Below are 12,433 nucleotides of genomic sequence, written 5' to 3'. Positions count from 1 at the left end.
TGCTTTATTTTTTTTGCATCTGTTTTATCAGAAACCGATGCAATTGATATTTTGTTTTACCGCCAATTAATTTAACAAATTTGCGTCATTTCTTTCCATAACTGATGCATTTACTCTACCTTTTCGCGTCATTTGAAGCTAGAAATGATGCATTTGACATTTCATTTTCACTCCAATTTATTTCCCTCATATGTGTCATTTCATTCAAGAACCAACGCAATTGATTAATGCTTTTTTTTATATACAAAAATTTGCTACCGAAATTTTGGCCCCACCTCCCCCATAAAATTGACAATCCGAATACGAACTGCAACAAGAAATCCAACCAACCACTAATACATCACATGTAAAACAAGATTAGATCTCGTTCAACCCAACAACGTTCCAAATACAATCCAATGTATAAATAACCCCACAAACGTCTTAATTACTACGCTAAGCTAATCTATACTAAATGTTCTCTAAACATCTACTAAATTTACATAAAACCATATATCAATCCAAACTCTATGCCACAAACCTAACACAACTCAATGTCTCTACCGGACATAGTCAAGTTAATAGTGCTCGATCGTAGTAGTAGAATACATAGCTGACCTAGCAAACCAATCTGCTCTAAATGCCTTGACCCTATCCAGGAATATCCAATCTACCTGATAGCTAACTTTAGACCAGGTCACAAAAATAATCGAGTAATGCTTGTTGATCCTGGTATGCACTCTCGGTTCAATACTGAGGTTGGAGAACCTGCATACAGACCACAACAATCATGATAAATAAAACACTAGTAGACATAAGAGATAATCTATTCTGATTGATTAACGTGAATACTGAAATGTGTAGCTTACGAAACTAGATGGAGTATAGGGACTAACAAACAAAGTTCATGCCTTTAACGTAAATTCTCATTCTTACTGACAAGATTACGTCAAATCTAAATCCAAAATATCTAGCAGTGTAAATAAAGTCTGGCCCTTTTGAAGACTCACAACTTAAACTCAAAACCCGTCTTATTCTGAGATGAAGTGGTCTACTTTACTCAAAATCTAATACAATGGGGGTTGCAGAATATAACCGCCCATATACTTGAATTATCAATGAAAAACACGTGTCTAATTCTGATATGAACTGCAACAAAATGAGCTAGAGATGTTCAAAGAACCATACCTAGATCTCACTTATCCCTTCACCTATCAACTTTCCCGTAGATAACAAATAGCATCTGGATAAAGATATCATCAGGTCCAACCGCAACAAAGAAGAATAACATAGAAAGGGGGAGCTAATAACACTACTACTTCACCCAAGAGCAATGAATAATGTAGCAGAATAAAAATGTACAAACAACAGCAAAAGAATCAAACTCAGGCATTAAAATTACCATTGGTTTGTATGGTTGCATTTTTGGACGAGCCCACTCATCAGGAACTTTCATATACTTCCCGATATCTTTGGAACAAATTCACAGCAAATAAATGGGCTTTGTCTAACCTATATCCATGCGTCTTTTCTTTTGCAAGTTCAGCTTCCTAAAATCAGAAACTAAACACATATTCCACCATAAATATTAAGAAAACACTAAAATTTCAAGCTGAAAACACAACTTTACAATCCCCATCAACTTAAAACACATATATTCAATACCCATCAACAAAATCATATTAAACACATATCCACCCAAAATATTACCAAAACACCAATCAAACCTTGAATTAGAGAATTGTTTCCCATGGAGTATTAAATCCAATAAAACAATGAGGAGTCTGGAGCATAATAAATAGGACACAACCTGTTTCGAAGAATTTGTTTTGGTCAAATGATTTTGCTTCTGAAGTAAATGCGGCAAGAAAAGTTTATTCTATTGAATACTGGGATTGTAGTTTGTACTTGTTAAAAGTTTTTAGAGGAAATGTTTGTAATATATGGGAGGTCTATAAAAATATTACAACATGTGAGAGTCTTAGAAATAAGGTATAAAAAAGGTAAGAGTTGCGGATTAACTAAAAAAAATTGAAAAAATATGATTAAAATTGTAGGATTAGACTATCCATAAAATTCACTAGAGAATTCACATACCTCGACAACATCAATAATATTCTGTTTTTTATAGAATGCTCCTTTCCATTTAGGGGGCGTTTGGTTAGGGGTAATAAACAAAGGGAAAGGGAATTAAAGTTACTGATTCCCTTTGTTAGTGTTTGTTTGACACAAACAAAGGGAATGAGTTTTCCTCCCTCACCCCCAAACCTCTCTAATTCCTTACCCCTCACCCCCTCTAGGGAATGGATTCCATTACCCCATCAACCACCTCACTTGCCAAGCACCACCACTGCCACCATACTACTGACCACCCACCATCACCATCAACAAGACACCACCATCACCCACCACAACCACCCAGTCGGCACAGTAGCCGACTGCGTCCCCGTCCTTAACTCCACCACCCACTGTCACTGCAACCTGCTACAACCACTAACGCGCCTGTTACCACCAAAAGTTAGTTACCAACCATCTGCAACCGACGACATGCCGACGACGACTCTGAGCTACCATCTCCGGCGCCTCCCATTCCCACACCCGCTCACTTTTATTTGAACCCACTACCATAAACATCCTCTACAAGCCTAAACAAAGCCTCCCCCACCACTGGAATTCACTCCCACACCCCCAAAAAAGACTAGATCTGGTGTTTTTAGAGGTTAGGGTGTGAATTTCGGTGGCGGGGAGCGGTTTTCGAGGCTCTAGAGGGTGTTTATGGTGGTGGGTGGGGTTATATTGGTGTGCTGGGTAGTACTGCGGCAGCGCCGGTGTCCAACGACTTCTGAGGGTGAACGGCAAGCCTTATTTGGGTGTTTGTGGTGGTGTAATACTGGTGTTTGGTAGTGGAGTGTGAAATAATGGTGGTTGGTATTCCCATTCCCTTTCCTTGTATAAACTAACCAAACAATAAGGTAGTTTTGAGGTAATTTCATTCATTTTCCTCTCTTACCCTTTCTTGATTTCATTCCCTTACCCTTTCCTGAACCAAACGCCCCCTTATGGTGTGTTTGGATAGCAAAAGTGGAGGGAAAAGGAGGGGAGGGGGAAGGAGGGAAAGGGAGAGAAGGGAAGGGGAGGGGGAATGGAGTGTGGTTGTTTGGATACATTTTCCCTCCAAATCTTGCCTATTGTGAAGAGATTTTGATTAGGCTTGGAGGAGGGATAATGGATCCCTCCAAATCTCTCCACCTCCATTCCCCTTCAATCTTATTTGCTATCCAAACAAAGGATTTTAAATTCCCTACCCTCCCTCCCTTTCTTTTCCCTCCAAATCACTCAATCCAAACATACCCTTAGGGTGTGTTTGGATAGGAAAAAAGGAGGGAAAGGGAGGGGAGGGGGAAGGAGGGAAGTGAAAGGAAAGGAAGGGGAGGGGAGGGAGAATGGATGAGGTAATTTTTCCTCCAAATCTTACCTATGTTGGTGGGGAAATAATTTGCCTTGTAGGAGGGAAATGGATGGATCCATTTTCCCTCCCCTCCAAATCCTTCTACCTTCATTTTGCTAATCAAACTATAGATTTCTCATCCTCTCAATTCCCTCCCCTCCCTTTCCCTCCAAATCCCTCAATCCAAACACACCCTTAGTGTGATCGGCAGTCCTGTATCAACAATCACCGACAAAGATCAAAATACTATTTCATATACTAATAAATTTCCAAAAAGAGAAGCATTTTATGATTAAGCTCTCAAAGTTAACTATAGCCGTCTAATTCTGTTATGTAAACATAATGAGCATGCTTAATGTTATATAGAACCGAAAACATTCTAAATCGGGCTGGATAATGAAGCTGAAACACCGAAAGAAGCGCTCCAACAACACAGGCAAAAGAAAGGTCAATGTGAAGCCCGCTGATCAATGATCATTCTTCGTTCCTAGTGGAACTTTTCAACTGCCAACAAATGCCATCAAATTGCTCGTCTATGAATAGAGCACTATGAGAAGCCAGGAAAGCAACTTATGCCTCGGCATAATATTGCCATAAAAAAGCAACATTCTTTATTCCCAATCTAGTTAATTGATTAATTAAATAAATAGACACATGTGAAATATATACCACTTTAAAGACGATTCCATGGGACATATTAAGTTATTAACACGTATAGAAATAAAACAAATCAGATGATAATCACTCATCGGAAGGAACATACCTTGAATCCATCTTCATATGATGAGCATTGAAGAAAAAGATAGTGGAAGGTATTAGTGTGATGTCAAAGTACTTGACATACACCTGTACATCCTCTGCGTCAATATATCAACCAATGCAATATTAGCAAACTTAGAGACACCTCGAGCAGATTTCACCAACTGCATCAATGAATTAAATAGGAGTCATGGCAAAATCCAGTCCAAATAGCTTAAAGAAGCGCCTTAAAATCTAAAAGATGGTTCTCTATATAAAACTCATGTCCTAAAACACTCCCATTCGACTTACTTCTTCCAATATTCTGAATTATTTGGCTATATGTATTATTAAACAATTCCTTGTTTACTTCCACTACATTCTTCCCTTCTCCAATTCTTACTGATCGAAATAATACTACAACAAAACCAAAATCTACCCTTACTACAACAACAATATTCCCAAATTCCTTCTCAAACTCAACCTCTACTTTCCTAAGTTCCTTATCATCACTACAATAAAACACGTAACAATCGAATTAAAATTGGGCGATTAGACTAAAATGCAAACAAATCGAATTAAAACATTCAAAGATGAAACCTTTTTATGCCGAAATCCTCTCGTTGTGGTAATTTGATTGAATCCCAGTTAACGTAGTAATGACGGATGGGGACAATCGAGAAGTAGCAGCAGGGCACGGTGGTGGTGGTGTTGGTGGTGGTGGGACTATCGAGAAGTAGCAGAAATAGGGTTTAGTGATTGGTAGGAGCAGAAGGGTTTGGTCATTAAAGTAAGGAAAATATGGAAGTTTCGAGAGGAGGGTGCTTTCGTGTATTGTGTATATGAGTGTGTTTTTTTAATCAAATATCATTTGCATCATCTTTCAATAGAAATGACGCAAAAACATAATATCAAATACGTCGATTAAACAAAACAACCGACGTATTTGATCAAATACGTCAGTTTTGGGCAAAACCGATGCAATTATTAAGATTATATACGTCAGTTTATTTAAGAAACAACGCAAATAGCTTAGCTAAAGGGCGAAAAATGCATTCCTGTCAAAAGTGAGTACTTTTTGCATCAATTTATTTACAACCGACGTAATTCAATTGACGCAATAGGAGTTTTTTCTACTAGTGTCATGACTAAATAGTCACTTTCTCGACCCCGCACATCATGCAAGATTACTCAAAAACCACAATGACCATCATCACCAACATCTACCCAACCATAAAAAAAACTCCAAAGCTCTTCCGGCACCCCCCATTTTCTTTCTTCAACTCGACAAAAGTCCCTTAGTGTAGCCAATTTCCAACGGTGCACCTATCGGTCCTTGATCAAAATCACCCACCGTATGTTGAACATTTGTCGTTCCATTTGAGGTAGGTGTCCCGTACTTCCTCTTTGCATGCTCAAAACCCGACTTGTTCCGAGTAGTAGAACCTCTCGGTCGCCCCTTGGGGTTTTCTCTAACAGGAGGTGGACGAATATCCTAGTCCTCCGAGTGAAGGCCTTCACGCATTTTTTCAATGAGTACCCTCCTCTTTGCCGGGTCACTAGCTCTCGTTTCCTCTATAAGTTCCTCCACACCTCATCACTATTGTTCTTGGGCATTGCATTATCATTGTCGTACTCCAAGGTCCTCCGGAACTCGTGAACGTCATCAAGATGAACCCTTTTACCCCTTCTTTGCAGTTGAATTAATCCACAATCACAAGGTAATCCGTGAATAACCCGTAAAACACATCCACATCGGTCTTACAACCTGATCCCCAGCTCAATCCCTCTCTTAATTTCGGCTTCCATGATCTCAATGACCTTGATAGACACCTTTCCTTGCAACAAGGAAAATACACGATTTCCAATTCGGTGCCTACTCTTAGATTGTTCTAGCTCATATCTAATTTTTGTGTGTTGAGATTCAAGCATTGAATGAATACGAGACCACATAGTATCAAGGTTTAGGTTAGCACTTTTCAACCAAGCCTTCAAAAGTGAATGAGCGGACTCAATCCGGGAAGTGGCCGTGCTTCCAAGATGGAAGTATCGGTTTGTATAGCATAAAACTCACTTCTTCGTGTATTTACCCCATATTTTCGCCGCATAAGTCGCCAACCCCTCTCACTTGTTACTAAAAGCTTCACAACCACTCCAAAACTCATCCACGGTAGTTGCATCGATCACTAGATTCCAATCGCTTTTTGGATTGTCCATTATAATATTTTTGTACCTCACCAAATGTTTCTTTGAGAGTGCTTTTTTCTCTATAGCACGGTTCAAGTGCCAACGACACAAAAGGTGACGAGTGCGAGAATAAACGGACTCATGAACGGCGATCAACCTCAACTCCCGATCCGTGACAAAGGCTGAAACATATGCTGATAGGGTTGTCACGTACCCTAAACAAAGATAATATTTTTACCCTAGGCTTGGCTAAAAAACAAATTAATGTAGTTAAGGAAGTAGGGGTCGATCTCAGGGAGACGGGAGTTGTTAAGTAGTTGTCATGGAGCGAATTTTATCAAGGTCGATTTACGAGTGATGTTTGATTTGGTGATTAAAACGATAACTAAAATAAGATGTATAACAATGATGATAAAAGATCTAGGGGGAATGGGGTTACAGATGTATATTAGAAAATTTCAATGTCGAAATAGATGAACATAAAATAAATTTTTGTTTAGGTTATTAGCAATTTCCTCCCGGCATATTGTCAACCATAGAACGATTACTAACGAGCTCTCGCACAAATTAAATCGGACTATTAAAACATGCTTAGCCTAATTCTGTTCCTGACTTTTGCTCTTAGGAAAAGAATAACAAATCAATCAAAGATTGTGATCAAGAATCAAAAATTAACATTACAAAATAAGCAATTAATATAAACAACAAATTGATATTAAAAACTCTCTAATCCAACATATACGAAGTGCTAATCAAACATGGCTTCCCCACCCCTATATTGATTAAACTACTCAAACATTATGAAATGTAAACTATTGACACATAAAGATGTAACAAAAGCATAATTATAATAACAAGATTTAAATGAGAGAATAAAATAATTAGAAATAAAATAGAGAATAAGAAATTACCAAGTAAACAAGAACAAGGAAGCAGAGAAATTGAAGAACGGAACTTGAATAAAACCGAATCGGAAATGTAAATAATTGAAACGAATTACATACGTACGTATTAAAATATAGTAGATTATTCTAAACCTAAGCAAGAACTAAAAATGACGACTGAAATAAGATATATGTTGCTGAACTCGAAACACAAAGGCTGCTTTTATAAGAACGAAACAGGGGAGCTGAACCGTCGAGAGTTTTGGAGCTGGTTGCTGCATCCCCGAGGCTAGCTTGGTTGGGAGTTGAATTTCCAATGTTGGCTGCACAAGACACCATCCCCGGTGGGCAGGGGACATAATCCCGATTGGCGACGAAGCTACGTGCTCTGAATTTCGAGTGTTGGCTGCAAAAGAAGAAATGTTAATTAACATACAATGTCTTTTACGTAATGACCCGATTAGAAAAATGCAAAAACACTTACACTCTTCTGAATAAAAATGGAACATTACCAAACGTAAGTGTTGTCAATGGGAAAATGTGGAGGCAATATTCATGGTGATTGAACATTCCTCAATATATTACCTTCCTGAAAACAATATATGTCTTTTACCAAGGCTTAAAAACACATGCTAAATAGTGTGGAGGTTATCCCAATTAGCATATAGTGTATCGTTTATCACTTTGTTGTACATGGATAAAGAGTAGTGCCTTAGATCATGACGATAATTGATATTGAAGAGAGTAATCAATTAGATCATGACGATAATGACATACTGTGAGATCCTGAAAAAATCACATTTTTTGAAATAAATAATAGTATGGAGTTGTCAGTAGGTTTTATAAAAATACATACAAAAACAAGTTTAACGGAAAAGGCCCTTTTGATCTCTGGTATGGGGACTGATCCGTCACTGCGGTCTGTGTAATACCACAGTTTTCTGGGTCCTGTCACTCGGCTGAGTACGTAGTGTGTCGTGTGTTTTCTGGTCAGGCTACTGTCCAGGTAATACTCGGGAAAGTAAGGGGTACTCGGCCGAGTACTCTCAGTACTCGACCGAGTATCCGGTCTGATGGGAATTATTTCCGCGGTTTGGTTAAGGATGATTAGAGTTATAAATTAAGTTTAACATTTTAACTTTTCACTTTTACCAAAACCTAAAACTTTGCAAAGAGAGTTATAGAGAAAGAAAGAAGAATTTGGGAAATGGAAATGTGAAAGCAAAAGTGAACGAAGCAAGGTATTTATAGCCGCAAAAATAAACGGGCAATGCAAGTGGACAAACCTAATCATGACTCTCCCAGGATTTGATGAACCTACCTCATTTATGGTAAACTAGCCGTTATAGAAGTTGAAGCAAACCCAAACTCTTTCCGGTAAAAAATCTTATACACCTTTTTGCCTTGCCCGAATTTTTATCTCCTTATTCTTGGCCAGATGATGTGACTCATATTTGAGCACATTTAGTCCCCGAATTAGCCTCGTTCCTATGCTTTATAGTGCATAATTGGGCCATTTACTATCTTTAGTTTCCCATTTTGCATATTCTTTGAGGTTTTGTTTCCTTGGTAGGAAAGGAGTTCAAACCTTGCATTTACATGGCAAGATGGAGCTAAATTGATCGCATCTAATAACCAAGCATCAAAGGGAAGACGATACTAGAAGGCCTATGTAGATAATAAAGTGAAAAGGGCAATGACGAAAGGATCCTTGCATCCCCGGATTGATCCTCGTGGATGATGAAGGAAGAAAAGAAGAAAAGTTGTCTGTCGTGGGATCCGAGCGGATCACAGACGATCCGGGCGTCTCCCTTCACCACCATCCGAGCGTCCCGTGCCAAAGACGCTCGTCCTGAAGCAAGAAGATCCGAGCGTCTCCCCTGACAATCCGCTCGGATGATACCCCAGAGAGCCCGTGCCAGTTTCCAAGACGCACGGATCATGGCGAGACTAGCAAAACGGAGATGCTCATTTCCTTCGAGAGGAGCACTTCCTCAACTTTTCTTAAGGACTTAATAGTCATTTAAGCCTTTAATAACCCTAATCCTTGTACCTAATCTTTAGTATAAATACCCCATTGTACTACTTGGATTAGGATCCATCTTAATCTTATCTTAATGCTATCTTAATGTAATCTTAATACTCTCTTAATACTTTCTTAATCTTGTAACCAACTTTTAATCTAGTCTTAATACAAATCTCAATACTTAATCTTTCCTTAATTTCTCTATTGTTCTTCATTTATTTTGGGTAATTAGAAGATTATTTGAGTTTATTTGGAGGATTGACAACCTTCCATCAATCATCAAGTACTTCTATTATTCTTTGCTTTATTATTTGGAATCATCTTCATAGGTATAATTCTCTCTTAACCTTGTTTAATTATTGTTAATCACTTTCATTTTATTCATCGTGTTTTGCCTTGCTAGTATGATTGACAACCTTGTTAGCATGTTAAACTTGATAATGAGTGAGTAGTTTCCTTAACTAGGGTTAATGGGAAATTAGGGGAAACCAACATGGGGATTGATTCATGCTTAATCTAATATGTTTTCATAATTAATTTGCTTGCTTGTTGTGATTTTAACTTATGCACGTGTTATGTTTGATGAAATGCGAGCCTATGAATCCTTGCATTTTTTACCCATCGCTTATCTTTTCAATGAGACTTGTAAGCTTATACACCAACTCGAGTCTTATTAGACCATGCATATAGTTGGATAGGAAGGACTAAGTCGACTTGTAGGTATTGTACAATCTAATCGATTCGGCTCCGGGACCCAAACCTTCTTAGGGATTGTAAGCTTATACACCAACTCGATCCCATCACAACAATAAGTGCTTGCATCTAGTAGAGAACATGTTTGTATGATCAACTCCCATGAATCCCCTATGAACCCATGACACCCTAGTGCTTTTAATCAATTGTTTACATCTCATTGTTTTTATTACCTTGCTTTTACCTTGTTGATTAGTTTAGTTGATCTCCTATCTCAACCCAAATTGTGACACCCTTAGACACAACCATTTGCAATTGAAAATCCTACATCAATACCCGTCCCTTGGGATCCGACCTTTACTTGCCTCTTTGCTAAGAGTAGTCTGTGAAGTTATAAATATTGTTTTGGTTAGGTAGCTTTTGACGACGAGCATATAAAACCGACACACAAAAAATGGCGCCGTTGCCGGGGACGGTGTTAACTTGATTTGATTTTCTTTAATTGTTTTTAGTTGTGTCTTTCTTTACCTTGGGGAAGTCAATTTCCTCAACGTTGTTCTAATTGTTTTCGAGTTGTTTGATATTTTACATGTCTAGGAGATCACAAGGTAACTTGTTACCCATTGATCTTGATCTTGAAATTGAAAGAACCTTGACCAATAATAGAAGACTTGCTAGAGGTACTTTGAGAGGTATTGGAGAAATTGTGGACATTCAACCAAATAACATTGAGTTTACCAACCCTTTTGCAAGAGAAGGAGAGGACAACCCAATACAAAACCCACCACAAAATCAACCCACAATGCCTAAATTTTCATCACATTCCGTACCAACCGAGGAGAACCTACCGAATGGTACTCCTACACCACAACATTTAACCGGTAATTTCATTGCCAAATCCGCATTCATACAACTAGTTGAGAGAAGTCAATTTGGGGGGATGCCTAGTGAAGACCCTCATTCTCATATGGAGACTTTTTGTGACTATTGTGATGCGATTTCTCAACCGGAGTTACTCAAGACCAAATCCGATGGGTCTTATTTCCTTTTTCTTTGATTGGTACCGCGAAACAATGGTTGAAGAGCCTAAACAAGGCTACTCTTGGTATTGATTCTTGGAAGAAATTGGCACTTGCTTTCTACAAGAAATTCTATCCTCCGGAAAAGACTAACATGTTGAGAGCCCAAATCACCGGGTTCAAACAAAGGATGAGGAATCTTTGTATGAAGCATGGGAGAGATTCAAGGACACTTGTCGATCTTGTCCACACCATGGACTTAACGAGTGGTTCCTTGTGCAAAAATTTTGGAATGGTCTATATGAAGACTCCCGAAACATTCTCAATATGGGATCCAATGGTATGTTCACCGAAGTTGATGACAATCAAACATGGAACAAAATTGAAGAAATGGCGGTCCATAACTCAGAATATTGTAGACCTCGGAAGGCTACTAGAGGAGGAAAGCATGAGGTGGATTCCATTACTCAATTGGGTGCTCAACTAAGTGCTCATATTGACACCATTAATTTGAAGTTTGAGAAGGCCATGTCTAAACTTGAAGAGGCCTCCAAATCACCCAAGAAACATGTTAATGCTATGGTGGCATCATCATCAATTCCAAGTGGAGTATGTGAGAGTTGTGGAACTTTGGGACATGACCAAAGTGAATGTAAGGGAACAAATGAACAAGTGAATGCTTTCCAAGCATACAAGAGTGGCACCCCTTATTCCAACACCAAATTCCATCCGAACCTTTCATACAAAAGCCAAAATGTTCAAAACCCTCAACCAACATACTGTTGGAAATCTATATCTCATTACTTTACATATTCATATATGTTACAATTAATTTAGTCATAAAATTAAATACAAATCTTATGCATGCAAACTAAGAACAAAAGATGAGAAAATCGTTTTCTCACCATCAAATTTTCGGCCATTTTGGGCACCAACAAGATCTCCTACTTGTTGGTTCTTGAGCTATAATGAATGTTGGGATGATCCTCCAAAAATCCCAAAGTAGAGATTCTCCTCTTGATTGCCCCCAAGACTATCCCAAAATCCCACAAACTAATATGTACTAGATATTTGTAATGTGGTTTACCTTAAAATTGATTACTAATACTCATATACTACTACTAGTATTATTAGTGATTGATTTGTACAAATTAGATTCATAAAAATTGATTTTATGAAGAATAAGAGAGAGAAGTATATGTTTTTATTTAAACATGCGAGAATGGAAAAATTGAGAGAAAAATCTCTCAATTGTGTCCTCCTAAAACCGGTGGTGAGAGGGAGTAATAGGACCCTTTTGCTTTTTCCTTTTTGTCTTCACAAGACAAATTGTGTAAGCCTTTGTCCATAGTCATGTCACTATCAAGTGTCATGTATAAAAAATGAATAAGACAAATGAATAAGACAAAGCTACTAAAATGCCCACCAATAATTTCGGTTATTAAGTGTAATATGGAGT

General features: G+C 38.2%; 1 long non-coding RNA gene and 1 other non-coding gene across 3 annotated transcripts; both read right to left on the bottom strand.

Annotated features, from left to right (window-relative positions):
* Positions 1 to 320: 320 nt before the first annotated feature.
* On the bottom strand, positions 321 to 5,040 carry LOC141586821 (uncharacterized). Of its 2 annotated transcripts, XR_012519629.1 has the most exons (6): positions 4,766 to 5,040; positions 4,191 to 4,350; positions 3,621 to 3,640; positions 1,382 to 1,542; positions 1,168 to 1,222; positions 321 to 747 (listed from the first exon to the last, which is right to left on the bottom strand). It is a non-coding gene; the product is annotated as an uncharacterized LOC141586821 (long non-coding RNA). The 2 variants fall into 2 exon arrangements; XR_012519628.1 differs by lacking the exon at positions 3,621 to 3,640 and having other exon boundaries at positions 4,766 to 5,039.
* A 6,088-nt stretch (positions 5,041 to 11,128) lies between these two features.
* LOC141589456 (small nucleolar RNA R71) lies at positions 11,129 to 11,234 on the bottom strand. The gene has a single exon (XR_012520393.1). It is a non-coding gene; the product is annotated as a small nucleolar RNA R71 (small nucleolar RNA).
* Between the last annotated feature and the right edge of the window lie 1,199 nt (positions 11,235 to 12,433).

This window comes from Silene latifolia, chromosome 6 (genome assembly GCF_048544455.1).
Source record: "Silene latifolia isolate original U9 population chromosome 6, ASM4854445v1, whole genome shotgun sequence".
Lineage (NCBI taxonomy): Eukaryota > Viridiplantae > Streptophyta > Magnoliopsida > Caryophyllales > Caryophyllaceae > Silene > Silene latifolia.
Note: the sequence above shows the minus strand (reverse complement) of the source record. Positions and strands in the feature narration are given on the sequence as shown.